This window comes from Callospermophilus lateralis, chromosome 5 (assembly GCF_048772815.1).
Source record: "Callospermophilus lateralis isolate mCalLat2 chromosome 5, mCalLat2.hap1, whole genome shotgun sequence".
NCBI lineage: Eukaryota > Metazoa > Chordata > Mammalia > Rodentia > Sciuridae > Callospermophilus > Callospermophilus lateralis.
Genome location: NC_135309.1, coordinates 39313308 through 39320574, shown reverse-complemented (window position 1 = coordinate 39320574; position 7267 = coordinate 39313308). Strand labels below are relative to the sequence as shown.

Sequence of the window (7267 nt, the reverse complement as noted above, 5' to 3'; positions counted from 1 at the left end):
CTTCTTTATGCCAAGCAATGGTAACCACTAGAATCCTGGAAGGTTAATCATTGTAAGAGAAATTAGAACACGTACTCAGATATGTGAGGAAGTGACCAGGGGCTATTTATTAGAAATGAAGTGGTGAACTCATGTCCTCCACATTTAAGGACAGTGCCATCTACATAACTCCACATTGGAAGACATTGACTTTGAAAAAGGCATTTTTCACAATTAATTTTCCCCTCACTCTCAGAGAAGTCCAGAACCCCTCCCCTACTCTGTTGTTTACATCTGGCCAGAACACATCCATTTCTCCAGGTTATTGTTGCAGGATGTTGTGATACAGATCAACAGTGACTCCCTTCAGCGCAATGATGGTAGATAATGAGCTACAAAGCAACTCATGAGATTCCCACTTGAAACTTCCCACAAAGGAAGGAGCTAAAACCCAGAGTCCCACCAACACTGTTTTCTAGTGACCGGCTAACTCTAAATAACAGAAAGTGTTTCAGGGAATAAAAGTTATCACAGAAAATGTTCTTTGGCCTCATTACCCCTCCTACCTGGAAATGCTATCTCTCCCTAGGACATTCCACAGAGCCCTCTTAACATCCTTGTTCCTTAGGGTATAGATCAGAGAGTTGAGCAAGGACTAATGACAGTTTAAAAAAAGGCAACAAACTTTCCTTCACTCTCAGAATAACTGCCCTTGGGCTGGAGATATGTGTACATGGCTGAGCCATAAAACAGACAAACCACCAGAAGATGGGAGCCACATGACCCAAAAGCCTTTATGCGCCCAGTCATTGACTTGATCCTCAGCACTGCCTGAGCAATGTGTGCATAGGATCCTAGAATTAGTGCTGCAGGAACAACCAAGATTATGGCTCCAGCCACAAAGAGATTGGCCTCTGTTCCTCCTGTGTCCTCACAAGCCAACTTCAGTAACACAGGCATCTCACAAAAGAAGTGGTTCAGGGAGTGAAGGCCACAGAGCGGCAGGGATGCCACAAGGCTGTCTGAATAAGAGCATTCAGGAGGCCTCTCACCCTGGAAGTGATAGTCAGAGACAGGCAGAGAAGGGGGTGCATGATGGTTGTGTAGTGGAGTGGATGACACATGGTAGCATAATGGTCAAAGGCCATCACCACCAGGAGCACACACTCAGTTCCACCCAAAGCAAGGGCAATGAAGAACTGGGTCACACACCCTCCATAGCTGATGGTCCTGTCAAGTCCAGAAAGATTGATCAGCAGCTGGGACACAGTGCTGGTGGTATAGCAGAGGTCCAGGAAGGAGAGGTGGCAGAGGAAGAAGTACATGGGCGTGTGCAGCCGAGGGTCCAGTTGTGAAAGTGTGATAATGGTGTTGTTGCTAAAGAGAGTCACAGAATAGAATTCTGAAATGAAAGTAAAAAAGGGGAGCTCCATGTGAGGCCAATCTGAGAAGCCCATCAAAATGAAGCCCTCTCCCAAAGTGGTATTGAAACTTCCCATAGCCTTTTACCTGCACAAATAACAGAAGACAATTCAAGGCTCTTGTTAAAAACATATTAAATTTTTATGTCACAATATTTCCTAACACCGTTTTCCTATTCCATGCATTTTGGTCCATTCTTCTTTTCCTAGCTCTTCTCTAAGGAAGATAGCACTGGATTAGAAGTGATAAGAACTTGATTTGAACTCTAGTTTTGCTGCTTGTTTGTTCTATGGCTATAGCAAAGGCCTTGTGTCTGAAGTTCCTTGTGTGAAATATCAAGGATGCATCACTCTCTCACTGCACTGAGGACCTACTGCAGTTATGTGGAATAAGCTTTTAAATTGCAGAATGTGGGTCTTGGGTTGTATCTCAGTTGTAGAGTGCTTGCATAGCACATGTGAGACCCTCAATTGGATCCCAGCAGCACATAAAAAGAAAGAAGTAAACTACAGATATTTTGTTCACATACAACTAAAGATTTAAAAAATTACATGTTAAATGTTTTTATATCCAATAATTTTCTGACATAATAGCTCACAATTCAGAGAAAAGGACATACTTAAAAGAATTCAGTGAATGTAAAACCAATCCTAAATAAAAAATATGCAAAGATGACTGTGCTACAGATAGCAAACAACTATTTCTGGAGAGTTGAAGGATGATATAACAGTTGTATTCTATATTGTTCTCCTTTGCCCTCTTTCTTTATTAGGTAGACTGTTTCATTAGATTAGGATCAAGGTTTATCGAGGATGAGAGCTCACGTTTGAACACAGGTGCTCATCTATTTCTTTCTGCTCAGTGAATATGATCAACTCATCATTAATCGTTGGAAGTCCACCTCAGGACCAGCTGCCATCTGAGTCCAAGAACTGAGAAAAGTCTAGATTCATCTTGGAGAAAAATTATAAAATATCAATTCAGTAGATTGAGTTATGATACTTTGAAATCCTTTTCACTTCTTTGGCTTCTGGTAAGTACATCTCTTAATTTCGAGTTGAGGAAAAGAATTCTGAGATGCAAGTTTTACTGGCCTCCATATTCCTCAACCAAAGGTGACAGCTTGAAAATATCTACTTCCTTTCATATTGCCCAAGTCTTTCATCCCAGTAAAAGAAGGATTATGACATTTAATTTACTATTTCAAAATAGTTAGTAGAGAGTACTTTTTTTGGGCGGGTACCAGGAATTGAACTCCGGGGCACTCAACCACTAAGCCACATCCCCAGTCATAATTTGTGTTTCATTTAGAGACAGGATCTCATGTGCTGCTTAGTGCTTTGACATTGTCAAGGCTGGCTTTGAACTCTCAATCCTCCTGTCTCAGCTTCCTGAGCTGCTGGGATTATAGGCGTGAACCACTGCACCCCCCAAGTAGAGAGGATTTTAAATGTTCCTAACACAAAGAAATGATAGGTGTTTGAAGTGATGAATATCCCAAATACCTTGATCTGATCACTACACATTGTATAGATTATTTCAAGCTGAATCATGAGAGGAAATGTAACTCCAGAAAGGGCAATGTGAGGTACATGGAAGATAATGAAGCACATCTAGCTTTCAACCCTTGATTCCTCTATAGCCCAGAAATGAAGGAGTGAAAGAACAGCTGATCAGAGAGGTGGATGATACAGCAAACACTCCAAACGTTAGTACTGGACAGATTGAAATGTGGAGGGATTTGGAGATTTGTATACTGGAATAGGAAATAAGAATAGAATTTCTTTAACCTAAACACTCAGCATGGTTTAGAGGGATGGGTAACAAGAAAGTGGGAGAGAAAAACCACATAAGCTGATTTAACATTTGGGAAGAAAATCAGACCAATTTAAAATGGGATAGGAGCAGCAAAGACAGTGAAGGAGATCACACACTTCAGCCCACATTGTGGCCTGAAAGCTGTGTTGGACAGGGCAGCCATTTGGTAGAGTTCACATCTATGCACATTCCCTAAAAGCACTTAAATCAGTACAGTTTTTCCCCCTCCTCCTGATAATAACAAATAAAACCAAATAAAATGCTTTCTCTACAAGAAGGAACTTGTAGAGATAATGCTAATAGGTATATTGAAAGCCCTACCCTTCACTGTGGAAAAGGGGAGTGAAGTGGAGCTAATCCCTCCCAGGAGTGTAGCCCTAACTCAGGGCTCTCCCCAGCACAGGAGAAGATGGGCCAATGTACACTTTAAGTGTCACTGAGAGAACTTAACTGTAACCACCTTGGGTCTGCCTACAATATTATAGCCCTTGATCCAAATGATCGTATTTCTTCTAGTGTTTTAAAGCATTCACTGGAATCTTTTTTTCCTAGTCAGGCTTACATTTGCTCCTACTAGTCTTTCTTTTCCCTCTTGAATTAACTGCTCCTCCTTCAAATACCCTCATTTTATTTCATATTTTAAAAAATATTTTCTCTTTCTTTTTTTTCACGTTTTTCACTTCTCCCCTTTGCAAGCTCTATGTAATATAATAGTAATTTTACTATCTTTAATAACTATTTTCTCAATTTTTTAAGAACTTTACTACAATTTCATATTTGGATTAGAGGACTTATGGAGGACATTTTCAATAAGTTGTATTTCCTAATTGGTGATTAGTATATGCTTTTGTAGTTAATAGAGTTTAGTATCTTCTCTCAAAGTGGTACAGATACTGAGCATAGAAGCAGATGCAGGCTGACTGGGAATATTAACACTAGGATATTTTCTCCATCTGGGAAATTTAAGAGAAAGTAGCTTATTAAGTCATTCCTTGCATAAAAGTGGAAGAGATAATGTGGGTGGACACACAAAATAATATGAAAAAGCAAGAAATAGAGCCACACCAAATAGCCCCAAATGCCATAGCTGATCCCATTGACACCACAGTGGAGAAAACATTATATAAAACATAAATATATTTGACAGTTCAAATATTCAATGAACTAAAAGATGATATAAGAAATTATCTGAGAGAGAAAACACAAGAAGTGAAATGTCATTTCAATAAAGACATAGAGATTCTGAAAAAAGAACCAAACAGAAATCCTGAAAATATAAGACTCAATAAAACAAATTAAAATTCCAGTTGAAAGCATTGCTAATAGATTAGACCACATAGAAAACAAATTGACCCCCCCAAAAGTATATAATATTTAAAATAAAGACAAAAAATTAGAAAAGATGTTAAGAGACCATGATCAGAAAATTCAAGAAGTCTGAAATAACTTTGAGAGATCAAATCTAAGAATTGTTGTTGTAGAGGAAGTCACCTAGGGAATAAAAAATGTTTTCAATGAAATAATATGAGGAAAATATTCAAATCTTAGGAATGACATGGAAATCCAAATACAAGAGGCATTTTATTGGTTCTTTTTAGTTATACATGGCAGTAGGATCTAGTTTGATAAAATTATGCATACACAGATTATATCTTATTCTAATTAGGATTCCATTGTTGTGGGTGTACATAATGGTGGGATTAAGTTAGGTATTTTCATATATGTACATAGGAAAAGTATGTGAGATCATTCCACTGTCTTTCCTATTTCTATTCTCCCTCCCTTCCCTTCATTTCCCTTGTCTAATCTATGGAACTTCTCTTCCCCTCACCCATTATTGTGGTTTAGCTTCGACATGTCAACAAAAACATTTGACCTTTGTTTTGTGGGGATTGGCTGATTTCACATAACATGATATTCTCCAGATCCATCTATTTGCCTGCAAATATCATAAAGTCCTTCTTCTTTATGGCTGAGTAATGTTCCATTGTATAAATATTCACCACAATTTCTTTATCCCTTTATCTTTCAAAGTGCAGCTAGGTGGTCTCCATAGCTTAGCTATTGTGAATTATGCTGCTGTCAACATTGATGTAGTTGTGTCACTGTAGAATACTGATTTAAAATTCTTTGGAGTTATGCTGAGGAGTGGGATCACTGGGGAAATCGTGATTCTATTCTTAGTTTTTTTGAGGAATCTCCATACTGCCTTCTGGAGGGGTTGCACCAATTTGCAGTCTCACACACAATGTAGGAGTGTACCTTTTCCCCAACATCTATGCAATGATCTCCTTTTACTGCTAATTTTGTTAGGTGCCACTTTGACCTGAGTGAGATGAAATCTCAGTGCAGTTTATTTTTCATTTTTCTAATTGTTAGAAATGTAGAATTTTTTTTCATGTTTTTGTTGACCATTTACATTTCTTCTTTTGAGAAGGGTTTGTCTAGTTCCTTTGCCCATTTGATTGGGTAATATGGGTTTTCTTTGGTGTTAAGTTTTTTAAGCTCTTTTTATATCCTGGAAATTAATGTGTTACCTGATGTGCAGGTGGTAAAGATTTTCTCTCATTTTGTAGGTTCTCTTTTCATGTTCTTTGTTGTTTCCTCGGCTGTGAAGAAACTTTTTAGTTGAAGGGCCTCTAGGTTGGTTCCATATTTTAGTATTGTGAATTGATGTGCTGTAAACAGTGATGTGTGTGCATCACTGTAATATGCTGATTTTAAGTCCTTTGGGTATAAAACAAGGAGTGGGATAGCTGGGTCAATTGGTGGTTCCCTGTCAAGTTTTCTGAGGTATCTTCATATTGCTTTCCTAGTGGTTGCACCTATATGTAGTCCCACCAGCAATGGATAAGTATACCTCTTCCCCCACATCCTCGCCAACACGTATTTCTTGTATTCTTGATGATTGCCATTCTGACTGGAGTGAGATGAAATCATAGAGTCGTTTTGATTTGCATTTCTCTAATTGATAGAGATTAAAAACTTTTTTATGTGTTTGTTGATAATTGTATTTCTTCTTCTGTGAAATGTCTGTTCATTTTCTTAGTCCATTTATTGATTGAGTTATTTGTTTTGTTGGTGTTAAATTTTTTGAGTTCTTTGTATATCCTGGAGATTAGTGTTTGAGGGGCATGTGGTAAAGATTTTTTTTTCACCTGTAGGCTCTCTCTTTATGTTTTGGTTGTTTGCCTTGTTGAGAAGAATCATTTTAGTTTGATACCATCCCATTTATTGATTCTTAATTTTACCTCTTGCGCTTTTGCAGTCATATTAAGGAAGTCATGGCCTAAGCCAACATGGTGAATATTTGGGCCTACATTTTCTTCTAGTAGGTCCAGGTATCTCTTCTAGTGTCTAAGTCTTTGATCCACTTTGAGTTGAGGAATCAACCTTTTGATTCCTTAATTTTTTGAGTTTTTTAAATTCCTCAATTTCAGTGAGTTTGACTCTGATTTTAATTATTCCATGTCTTCCATTGATTTTGGTGTTGACTTGCTTTCTTTCTCTAGTTCCTTGAGATGTAATGTTAGATTATTTATTTGGTGACTTTCTATTCTTTTAATGAATGAGCTCAATGCTATGAACTTTCCTCTCAGAACTGTGTTTATAATGTCCCAGGGATTTTGGTGTGTTACATCACTATTCTCATTTACTTCTAGGTTTATTGTTTAATTTCATCCCTGATTTCTTTTGCTCTCCTTTAATCAATCAAGAGTGCATTTTTTATTCTCTAGATGTAGAGTTGTGCCTGCTTTTTGTGTTGTAATTGATTTTTAATTTTGTTCCATTAGGATCTGATATAATACAGGGTATTTTATATATTTGTGGGGATTGAACACAGGGCCTCTTGCATGCAAGGCAAGCACTCTACCAACTGAACTATATTGCCAGCCCTATATATATTTTTTGTGTTTGCCAAGATTTGCTTTGTGTCCTAAAATGTTGATTGTTTTAGAAAATATTTCATTTGCTGCTGAGAAAAAGTTGTATTCATTCTTTTTTGGATAAAATATTCTATAGATGTCTATTCAATCTAGATTATTAA

The 7267-nt window shown here is 37.5% G+C and overlaps 1 pseudogene; it reads right to left on the bottom strand.

The window, feature by feature from the left end:
* Positions 1-541: 541 nt before the first annotated feature.
* On the bottom strand, positions 542-1478 carry LOC143399097 (olfactory receptor 2Y1B-like; annotated as a pseudogene).
* Between the last annotated feature and the right edge of the window lie 5789 nt (positions 1479-7267).